The sequence below is a fragment of the Neomonachus schauinslandi genome, chromosome 3, assembly GCF_002201575.2.
Source record: "Neomonachus schauinslandi chromosome 3, ASM220157v2, whole genome shotgun sequence".
Classification (NCBI taxonomy): Eukaryota; Metazoa; Chordata; class Mammalia; order Carnivora; family Phocidae; genus Neomonachus; species Neomonachus schauinslandi.
This window is the reverse complement of record NC_058405.1, coordinates 121,213,427-121,225,926: the sequence shown is the minus strand read 5'-3', so window position 1 is coordinate 121,225,926 and position 12,500 is coordinate 121,213,427.

Below are 12,500 nucleotides of genomic sequence, written 5' to 3'. Positions count from 1 at the left end.
TAGCAATCTTCACCATTTACTGGTTTCGTGCCTTTAAGCAATTGACTTAATCTCTTCTTCACTCTTCATCTGTAAAATAAGAGGATACTCCGTCATATAGCTAGTCTGGGATCAAATGATAAACATGAAAGTACTTTGTACAAGATGGATGTTAGTTGTGTTGATGATGAAAGTCCTGCCTTGGGGCTGTTAGGTACATTTGGTACACAGCCTAGTTGTTTTTCTCTACTTTGTGGAAACCCTAAGGAGAAGTAATTTCAGATTGTGTGCCGTCACACGTGGTGGGATTTGCACCATCTACGTGATCTCCCTTCTCTTCTAGTCTTATCTTTGGTTCTCTAGCTGCACTCTCTCCCTCTCCTCCATTGTTCTGCCTCAGTACCTCCTCCCCAGAGAGAGAGACTTGTCTTCCATGGGTCAGTATCAGCTTGTGGGTACCTCCCTTGCCCCTCTGGAGCTTTCTAGCTCCGTGTCTTTAGAGTTCCTACCTTCTCCCCATTCTGGTTCTGTCTGCTGGATTGGCTTGTCTAAAACATATTTCTTACTGGGATTTTGTGACAGATTCTTGCCTTTCTTCACCTGGGCCTGATCATGAGTCTAGCTTGCTGGTAGTCTCACTGCCTTTGAGATTAGACGCTCTCTTACTTCATCCCGAAGCCCATTTCATTGTGCTCATACACAGTGGCAGATAGAAACTGCTCTTTCCCACTTTTGAAAGGCTTCATGTTCCCTAGGGCTTTCCAAACAGTTTCAGTTTCCAGCCTGTGAAAACAGAAGTGTGCGTGAAGAAAGCCCAGAAGTGTGTTTATCCTTCTCAACAAACACTAGTAGTAATTGTAGTGGTCCTGCTGCTAGCAGTAATGGTGAGCGTTGCATGGCTGCTGTCATCAGCATTGTCCTCATCACTGTTGTCACCGTGGTAGTTAACACTTTGCCCCTTTTTACAGCCAGGTCCGAGGAAGAGTTCTTCATATGCATTACATTACTTAAACCTCACAGCCATCCTGTGAGATGAGCCAGTTACTCTTTCTCTTGCAGAGCTGAAGAAACGGAGGCTCTGAGAGGTAAAGTAACTGGCCCAAGGTCACAAAACTAGTAGTGTGGAGAATCAGTATTCAACCCAGATGATCTGGTTTCAGAACCTGAATACACGGCTGTGTATTGTGGAATATGCTCATTAGCTCTTGTGGCAGAGGTCACTAACTCAAATGTCCATAGTAACGAGGCCAGAAATGAAAATTAGTGGGGAAAACCTCAAGTTAACAGGGCAACAGTGCGAGCCAGATGATAAATGGCAATTGCTATTCTTCCACCATGTTGGGGCGCTGAAAGGCATGATGAAGACTGTGGCTACCTGGAGAACATATGTTCTACCTAAAAGAGCTGGCTGCTACTTATTCCAGCAGTTGTTTTCATTAGGGAATAAACTTTGAAACATGAATTTTTTTAAAGATTTATTTATTTATTTGAGAGAGAGAACACGCCAGTGGAGGGAGGGGCAGGGGAAGAGAGTCTCAAGCAGACTCCCCACTGAGCGGGGAGCCCAATGTGGGGCTCGATCCCATGACCCTGAGATCAGGACCTGAGCCGAAACCAAGAGTCAGACGCTCAACTGACTGAGCCACCCAGGCCTCCCAGAAACATGAATTTTTTTAAAAAAATGATGGAAATATAGATTTTATGTCATATTTCCCGATTATTAAATGCTGGCAACTAACTCAGATAAAAAACCTAAACACAGCACTGTGAAGTTTAACGTAATTATGTCTGGGGACCAAATTTGGCCTGGTTTGTAACCTCTCTCAGGAGAAAAGTTTTGCAACATTCTAACCATTTCAATGAGCTATAACATAGTACAATAAGAGATGTATTGTTCCCCTCAGCTAGTAGTTAGACCTTCTTTGGCCACTCCATCAACTATCGCTTAACAGAAGACTGGGAAAACCCCAGTTTATCACATGTTGTATAGACACCGAAAGAAACAGCACAAAGGACAATAACTCCTATTCTTGCATACCTACTGTGTTCCAAACACTTTATATATGCTCTTTTATTCCTTTTAATCCCCAAAGCAATCCTGCTTCACAGGTGATGAAAGAGGTCTGGAAAGCTCAACAGTGATAGCAACAACATCGTGCCTAAGGCATTCCTCCAGCTAGGAGCAGTGTGGGTTTGAATCCACATGTACCTTTGTCCAAAGCCCTTCATCTTGCTGCTCAGCTCTCCTGCCTTTCTAGTGTAATATCGCAACAAGATGAGCATTATGCTGGAACTCAGGCATGCGGGACAGTGTTTCCATGTGATTTTTCTGTTTCAGTGGGGCATACATAGTTCCTCGAATCAAAATTATCTTTGCATGCTACCAGAAATTCTTCTATTTCACTTTATCATGCACCTTGAAATTCTAGCCTTTAGAGACTCTTTGTGTTAATAAGCATGCTTCTGAGAAGGTCCCCGCTTAAGCAACCTTTCTTTCATTCATATGCTAACATGAAATTAATCAGACAATATTCTTCAAACAACTAGCTGAGATCGTGGGATTTTCCTAGGACAACAGGAGAGATAAAGGGGCCATTCTCAGGTATGGGTCACTGTTCAGGTGGAGGGACTGCTTGGTGTGACTTGGGATAGGCCCCTAGTGTCAAGGCTAGGCTTTTGGCTGCCTCAGAAGCAGGAAAGCAGACATGCAAGTTTGTTAGCTACTTCACTTTTTGCCTAGAGCTATCCCTTCAAGTAGATGAGGCCATGTTATTGCTTGGTGCTTTTTATCCCATTACATTTATGCTATAAGAATGCAGCATTTTTATACTCATGGTGCGCACAGCATAATGTATAGAGAGGTTGAATCACTCTGTTATATGCCTGAAACTAATGTAATATTCTGTGTCAATTATACTCAACTATTTTTTTTAAAAAAAAGAATGCAGCATTTTTGCTTTGAATAAATTTTGAACATCTTTTATACTTCTAAAATAAAAATACAATCTTTAAAAAATTGGGTTTTTTTTTGTTATTGTTCAGATTAAGGAACCCAGTGAATAATGAAAGAGAAAACAAAGCTGAAGAAATAATCACAAAATGGCTGTTTCTAAGGGACAGGATTACGATGGACGTTTTATGTATTGTTTGAATTTTTTATAATAAGATAACTCATTTTAGAAGAACAAACAACAGAGTTATGTTATTGAAGCACAGTCGATGAAAAAATTCTTAGTTGTCAAGGTGTGGTAAGAATAAGGTGGTCAGGTTTTACTGCTTATGAGCTAAGTCTGGAATTACCTTAAATGAGAGGGGCCCTGGTGAGGGTGTAGGACGCATGAAAGGGGGCAGCGGAGCAGCTGGCTTTCAAGTTTTTCTCTCTTTCTCCCCACTCCTAGAGCCTTATGGAGTGGGGGGTTTCCCCAGATTCCTTTCTTCCTTCTGCAAGCAAGAGTGAGAAGAGTTGGAAGAATTCAGGGTGATTCGATGTGAAGAGTTCCCTGACATCTGCTAAGCCTTAGGACTATTAATTATTAGACAGCTTTGCCGAAAACACCCCCTTAATGTGTGCCATCCTTGTAGGATTTGCTCATGCTTCCTTGCCACATGAATCCTCTTTCTCCTTTCTGGCAATCCCAGAATAGTTCTATTTTCTTCCATTTTCTTTCATTTGAGAAACCAGTTATGAAACATTCTTTTATTGTGGTTCAAATGCAACCTGGGATTTGTTAGTGGCAATTGTTGCTTTGCCTTAAGTACAGCATATTGTCTTTCTGCATAAGTTTGCATTTTCCAGATATAGAATAGTAATATTTTTTTCCAGCTTTGTTGAGGCATAATTGACAAAATTGTAAGATATTTAAGGTATATAATGTGATAAATTCATGTAAGAGTGGTGTCTGAATGTATGCATATATTAATGTAGAATTGCTAAGCTTTACTTTTCGTAAATAAATTCAAAAGTGGTAGACGTTGATTGTAAGTAGGATACAGTTCAATGATAAGGACTCACTAGGTTATTTGAACCGACACATCTCTCTTTGGTCAATCCCCAGAATCCCTTAGAGGTTTTGAAGAGTAACAAGGCTACAAAGAGGAGTATCAGGGGCTAAGAATTCAGAAAGCTCTTTGGCAATTAAAGGCAAAATGATCATTATATCTTTTAAAATCAAATTTATTATGTAATTATTTCATTTGTCTAACCCACAAATATCTGGTACTAGGAAAGGCTTTTATGGATAACTGCTCTACTCTCTGTGATATTCCAGGAGATAAGAGCCATTTATTTAGTTACCAAGAAAGCTGCTCTACAGCTGTGTCTTTTAATATGACATGTTCCTCAATGATTTCTCTTTAAAAATCTATCCACCTCTGTGATCCGCTCTCTCATCAGCTCATCTATTTAATTTTGGCTGCCCTTTTCTAAATTGAAGCCATCAGTGTTCTTGGCACCAGCAGATTTCTGTCAATCCTCTTCTCATCCATTATTTCTGTCTATATCTAAGGCTGCCCACTTGGCCCCCTCACCTATCTGCCTGCAGAATTGCTTGCTGGTACTCCTCCAAACACGTCCTGCTCTTGTGCTCCCTGATTTTAATAGCTGTGTCTTCTAAGGCCTTCTCTCTTCCGATACATGGTGAAACCACCTTACTTCTTTAGGACTCACCTTACACGTCACCAGCCCTACCTTTGTCTACCTTGGCCTTCCACCTCAAGCAAAATGAGCCTGTCTGCCCTTTGTGCTTCAGTATCTTGGATGTCAGCATCCTTGTCTCACTCTGCAGGCCAGTGTTCTCCCAGGTGGAGGGCAGGTTGACCCCATGCTGGAAAGTGCAGGAAGGCAATGTTAGATCTTCTTTTTATATTTATTTCAAATCTAAGGAAATAAAGTAAGCTTTTCTTATCTTGAATGCATGGATGCATCCTGGTACTTTCACTCAGTTCCCCCATTATACCAAGTTTCCTCTCACTCATTTTCTCATATTCAGCGTATTCTGAAATGTTATAAATTACTTTCATATGGTTTTAAGTGAACTTACAGATTATGTTAACTTGTTTTTTTTAAAAACAAAACTAACCTTTATAAAATGGACAAATACTTTAAATATATTCCTACAAAATCCCTGGATTCTTAATGATACTTATAATGTAGGTACAACAAGATGTCAGAGCTGACTCCTCTGTCCCTCTCTGAGGACTTCCTGAGCAGCAGTATGGCATGTGGCTGTATGCAGCAATGTGCGGTGGCCCTGCCATCAGACCCGTTAGAAGTAAAAACAGTAACAGTAGCAACCTGATTGTATTTTGAAAAAGATTTAAATTATGAAGATCATTTAAAATATAGATTTACATCGGGGTGCCTGGGTGGCTCAGTTGGTTAAGTGGCCGACTCTTGATTTTGGCTCAGGCGATGAGCTCAGGGTCCTGGGATTGAGCCTGGCATCCTGGCTTTGCTCTCAGAGCAGAGTCTGCTTGAGGATTCTCTTTCCCTCTCCCTCTGCCCCTCCTCCCGCTTGTGTTCTCTCTCTCTCTCAAATAAATAAATCTTAATAAATAAATAAATAAATAGAGGGCGCCTGGGTGGCTCCGTCGGTTAAGCATCTGCCTTGGGCTCAGGTCATGATCCCAGGGTCCTGGGATTGAGTCCCCCATCAGGATCCCTGCTCAGTGGGGAGCCTTCTTCTCCCTCTCCCTCTACCTCCCCCCCCCACTCTCTCTCTGGCACATTCTCTCTCTCTCAAATAAATAAATAACATCTTTAAAAAGAAAAAAATTTTTAAAAATTAAAAAAATCAATAGATTTACATCAACTATTGCTATCCAGGAACATTATCCTAAGGGTTTATTTTGCCCTGAGATATTAGATGAGAGGACTACAATAATAATAATAATAACCTATAATAGTTGTAATAATTTAGAAATAGTAAATATCTATTATTGACAGAACATAATACAAATTTTATTAAGAGTATGGATTAGAAAAGTTTAGAGAGCACTATCATGAGTTTAGAGACCATATGCTCAAAGCTGGTAGAGGATAGAGACTGTGTCTTCCTCATCTTTGTAGCTCCAGCACCTAGCACAGTGACTGGAACATAGTATATGTTCAGAAAATATTGAGTGAGGGAATAAATCAATGCTAGAATCAATACAGGACAGTGGATGCTCTGCAGAGAAACCCAAATCATTTCTTTTATTTTAAACTGGTACTGGTACAGCCTCAATCTAGAGGTGAGAAACCCAGATGAAAAGATTAGATGACTCAGATGCAGGAAGTAGATTTATGTCTGAGTACATGCAGCGAAATTATGACCCTGCAATGTGAATATGTCTGGTGAGGTCAGCACTTCCTGTCTCATGGGGAAAGAGAGACTGCCAGTTAAAGGAAAGAATTTGGGATCATTCTCCTTGTGATTTATCTTAAAACTGAGCCCCATTGCTCAGATTCTCATCCAGGTCTTGTCCTCTCACACCTTCCACTTGTGCCTCTGTTACTGTGGAAACTTTGTGGAACTTTGAAACACTCACCTGCATTCCTGAATGATTTTATTTGTCTCTAGTGTGGTCACAGTCCCAAAAGTATCTTCTGATAAATGATTACAACTATACTTATGTAACCCCGCAAGCCCAGGCTTGTCCTTCAGTATTGTGACAAAAACCTTTCAAATTCATGTCATGGTATTACACCAAAAATCTCACCTTGGGACTTAATTGTTTTACTATTTAAGGATTAGTTATCCTTAGAAGATCTTGGTTTGTAATAGAGGGATTCTTTAATCATTGCTATGCATAAGTAATAATATTAAGTGCTAAGGAAAGCAATATGGGCTGGCAATTAACATGTTTTCAGAAGTAAAGAAAGATATTTTCTCAATATTTTAAAAGAGCAAAACAGTTTCAATAACTAGTATAAAATAAAAACTCATTACTTTGTGGCAATGTTTAATTCATCTATGTCACCTTGATTAAATGTTCTATGAGATTTTATGGTAGTTATAAGCTGAGCTAGTATGTCTTAGGACTAGTAATATAGGCATTTCACAAATAATATTGATCTTTTAATTAAGTGTTCATGATAAATATAGAATATTCATTTGAGCACTAATATTTTTCATTGCATTATTATGAAAGAGTAGCAACTGTCAAGAGCACGGAGAGCTTGCCTTCTGTGATTCATTGCCCATGAGCACACCAGGCCATTAATAAGTACCATGAAAGCAGGGAGCATGTCTCTTTTGTCTACTGTAGCAGACCGGATGAGTAGTACAGTGCCCAGCACTTAACAGGAATCCAGTAAATATGTGTTGAATGAATGAATGAAGTATATGTAGGTTCATCCCTGACACCAACCACATATTATACCTATTTCTGTCTAGAAAAACAAGTCTCAAATAATAGCTACAAGTCTCAAATAATAGGGCAGTGACTTTCAGTTTCTGATCTGGAGAACCTTGGTGCTCTGTGGAGATGCTGAGGGGTTCTGCAATCAATAAATTACTTTCTGCCAAACCTTTACATGGCCTGAGCATATTTGTCAGGATTCTTAGTTACAAAGGAATATAGCTTAAGCAAACAAAAACATTTGCTCAGGAATACCAACAAAGGTAGAATAAATGAAGCCAAGGAAAGGCAAATTCAATGTTTGCCTCAGAAAAACTCACCACCTCCATCTCTCAGGATGTTGGCTTCATACATGCTCACTGCAGACTGATTTCTGTTAGTGGGAAATGTGGTTTGTGACAGCTGTTAAGCTTTATGTTTTAGAACTTCAGTCATGGATAAAGACTGACTTCAGGCTTTCTTTGGCCTTAAGTTTAAAATCTTGGAAAAGGAATTTTGTTTACAAAAGAGTTTGGCTATTGAAAAGGGTCTGAAAAGATTTTGCTCTAAGCAATTAATTTGCAATCCCACTACTCTTTTCTTATTGTCCTGGTTTCATCCCCATCTGCTTTTCCTCAGCATTATTTTCCTCATTGTGAACTTGGATGTCCCTGCCTTGTCTTTCCCCTTTCTTAACTCTCCCCCTGGCATGTTTGACTTTGAGATTTCCTGTTCCTCAGGTTTGATATGCCTTGGAGTCCTTCTATCCTCTTGTCTTGAGTGAAGACTCCCTGCCCAGGGAATCCCTTTCCAGCTTTCTGTCTGGGAGGAACTGAGTCATATAATGTGGAAGTTTCAAGAGTACACACACCATAGCTGTATTAAATCTTCCTGCTGCTTTTAAAAGGTTTTCATTTAAGGACAAAAGGCAGTTATTTTATATCCACTGTACTCCCAAGCAGCATGTAAATAGGGTAAAAGGTCTTAAAATAACTTCTTTTGTAAAGTGGGACACCTTCAATCCTCAGACAACTAGAATTTTTCTCTGAAAAAGTGCTCAGAAATGACCTTGATTAGTAAAGAAGTACATGCATATTGAAGCATGAGAATGAACAATACAGTCTTTCCTTTCTGTTCCTGGACAATTAAGGTTCCTTTTTTTGTGAGCCACAGCAGAGCCTAACCTAAGTCAAAGTTTGACAATGACATTGACTATGACCAAGGAGGTGCCAGCCCATTTTTAGAGCAGAGTATTTCATCTTCACTATTCCACTTAAACTTTTGCACTGAATTTAGAAAATGTGAGAAACTTGTCCTGGAAAAGCATTTTAAATCTTGAGAAAATAATTACTAATAGAGTCAGAGAGCAGAATGAATCTAAATAGGTAAGATAGTAGTCTTACAGAGCATTCTACACTGATCTCTCTGGTGAAATTATTTTTAAATGAAGAAAAATGAAGTTTTACATTAATAAGTTTATGAGGATGTAGATAAGTGCTTTTGAAAGAGTAATGATCTCGCCCATAAGAGAATGTGGGTTGAAAATTGGAGTTGATCTAGGACCAGCTCAATTAAGTGCATCATAATCTTCTCATGTTCTGCAGTTGATTAGCATGAATTCCATCATATGTAAACTTTCTTCTCTCTCTTTTTTTGTTTGTTTCAGGTGATTCTTATTTAGAATAGTTGAAAGAAGCCCTGCCAATTTAAACTAAAATAAAATTCGTTAAAGGGCTATTTAATCTTTGTTTATATTACCTCAAATTATAGAGAGAATGAAAATGTATTATTATGTTCTAAGGAGATATTGTCACACTAGAGATCACCAATATATGCTAGGAGATTTAGAAGGTCCCCATGAGAATTTAAATATTTCATGTTTTTATTTCAAACACAATCTTTAAGAGCAGAAGATAAATATATAGTCTTAAATCCATTCATACAATTTTGGTGACTATCTTTGTGCTCATGGATTTATGATACATAAGTGCCAAGTGATCACCTAAGTGTCAGAGTCTACATTTTAATATATTGTTCAAATCAGGGTCTAAGAGTTACAGTCTATGGACACATTTTCAAGTATTTGGGAGGACTCTTGTAATAGCATTTATAAGTAATATTTTATGATATTTTTGATACCAGATGCTCTTCTAAGAAAGTTTTGTATATTATCTGCCATAGTCCTCATGACTCTAAAAAGTACCACTGCTATTTTCTTTTTACTGATGGGAAAACTGAGGCACAAAAAAGTTAAGGAACTTGCCAAAGGCCTCAGAGTTGAGTTTTGAATCTAATATTCTAGAGCTCACATTCTTGAGTAGTATGATATTTTTCCCTCCCTGGAAGGAAAAATCGGTACTATTCCCTTTCTTTGTCACTGGTTACCTATAATTATGATCACTAAAAAGTAATTACTTTTGTTAATTTAATGATTGTAGATTTTAATTTCTTAGAATAAAAAGACTTCAGAAAATGTTGACTGGTCCCTATTTTTTTTTAAAGATTTTATTCATTTATTTATTTGAGAGAGAGCGAGAGCAAGTGGGAGGAGGAGCAGAGAGAGAGTGGGACAAGTAGACTCCATACTGAGTGCTGAGTGTGGAGCCCGAAGCAGGGCTCAGTCTCACAACCCTGAGATCATGACCTGATCCAAAACCAAGAATCAGATGCTTAATCAACTAAACCACCCAGGTGCCCCACTCATTGGTCCTTATTTTAAGAGTATGACTGCTTATTGGATAAATCAATTTATATAGCAGATATTTTTAGAGTTGTCAATAGCAAACAGTTAAATTATAGTAGGAATAAAGTAGAGAATTTCTGTTGAGGTACATTACCTATTTAGGAAAGCAGCAATGTTTTCTCTACCCAATTTCCTCTTCTTTCTCTTCCCTTCCTGAACAATCAGTCCTGAAGCCATTAGAAGGGGCAGAACAAGACTGGTCTCTGCACTAGAGGATGAGGGAAATGCAGTGGCTCAGGGCATGGCATTGGGGCCCAAAAGAGGGGAGGAGGGGATTAATTTAGGAGGGCTGACCTGTGCTGATGTCAGAGACCAACCAAGATAAGGACTACATCCATGTGAAGGGGCAGCCTCATGTGGGTGTCAGAACTCACGTGAAGCAGGCTAGAACCTATGAATGGGGGTGATCCAGTGTAGTGTGTTAGAGCTCGAGTAGGGTAAGTAGAGTGTGAATATATAAATATGGAGGGGCAGTCTGACATGAGGTTTTGAAACTCAACCGGGGGGGGAGCCATGTCCATGCAGTGGGCTACAGGACAGATAGGGAGTCAGAGTGAGGAAGAAGTCTATTTGGAAGGGTTTAGTCTAGTCTGCCACGGAATATTGGAGCTTATATGGTAGTAGTGGGGTACCTGCTGTGGATTGTTGGAACCCAGATGGGTTGAAGAGGGAGTTGGTATAGAGGAGGAATGGAATCAGAGATGACAGATTGGTTATATATAGGATGTTGATGAAATAAAAATATATAAAGGGTAATGGGGGCCAGGTTTCTCACTATTAGAATGAGTTACAAAAGTAGAAAGGGACAAAATGAGAATGAACGTCATACTGTTGTATTGCAGTTGGACATATCACTGTGCATGGTATGGTCTCTCTCTTTATCTATCATCTATCTATCTACCTACCTACCTACCTAATTTTTAAGGACAAATAGAGATAGAAGTAAATATAGAGGTGTGTGTGTGTGTGTGTGTCTAGCTTTGCCCCTAGAGAGGGTCAAGGAGCAGTGACATCCCAATAGCCACAAGCACAACTAATGTCCAGATCTTGACTTCTAAATACCATCCTCCAAGAAACCAGAGCTCCTTGGAAAAAATAGCTGATTCCAGGACTGTGACAAGCAAGACACAAAATGAGACTGGAAAAATATGTTATTCCAGAAGACAAGGAAGTGCTCAAAGAAAATCCTCAAAAGGACACAGAACTTAACCATATATTTATTCTTACATTCTTTTTTGTTCCCTGCAAGGATACTTGTTATATAGCTCAGATATAACAATGGGTTTGAGTTGATTACCAGAGATATATTGGCAAAAACTAGAACGGGATTAGGGCAGATTGTTAGGGTTAAAGATTGATGCAAATTAAAAGTAAATGAAGGTGAAGGCAGAGTGAACAGTCCTGAGAACATGAGGGAAAATAGAATATGTGGGAAGGAATCTGAGAAGGGTGGGGTTGGGGGAGTCCGTGAAGAAGAAATGGACAATTGGTGACTTTAGGGACCTGGGCATTGACTTTTTATCAAGAATTGTGTCACAGAGATAGTTCAAGTTGGGGGAGGAGTAGGAGACCTTAGTTTTATCTGGTCCCAGGAATTCAACTAGATAGCTATCAAATCATTCTGAACACCTGCAAACTCAATTGGAGATCTAAGAAAAGAATAGCTGCAACTCTACAATTAGAAAAGCGATCACTTCCTGCAAGAATGACAAGACAACAAAACTCACCTCAAAAAGAGAACAAGAGGCAGTACTGACTGCCAGGGACCTAATCAGTATGGATCTATGTAGGATGTTGGAACTAAAATTCAGAATAAGGATTATAAAGATACTAGCTGGGCTTGAAAAAAGCATAGAAGACACTAGAGAATCCCTTTCTGGATAAATAAAAGACTAAAATCTAATCAAGTCAAAATCAAAAAGGCTATTAATGAGATGCAATAAAAAATGGAGGCTCTAACTGCTAGAATAAATGAGGCAGAAGAGGGAATTCATGATATAGAAGACAAAATGATAGAGAATAAAGAAGCTGAGAAAAAGAAAGATAAACAACTACTGGATTACAAGAGGAAAATTCAAGCGATAAGTGATACCATAAAGCAAAAAATTATTAGAATAATTGGGATCCCAGAAGAAGAGGAAAGAGAGAGAGAGAGAGGCAGAAGGAATATAGCGGAGAACTTCCCTAATCTGGGAAGGAAATAGGCATTTAAGTCCAGAAGGCACAGAGAACCCCCCTAAAAATCAATAAAAATAGGTCAACACCTCGACATATAATAGTGAAACTTGCAAATCTCAGAGACAAAAAGAAAATCCTGAAAGCATCTCAGGATAAGAGGTCCATAACCTACAAGGGTAGAAACATTAGGCAGACCTATCCACAGAGATCTGGCAGGCCAGAAAGGACTGGCATGATATATTCAGGGTGCTAACTGAGAAAAATATGCAGCCAAGAGTAC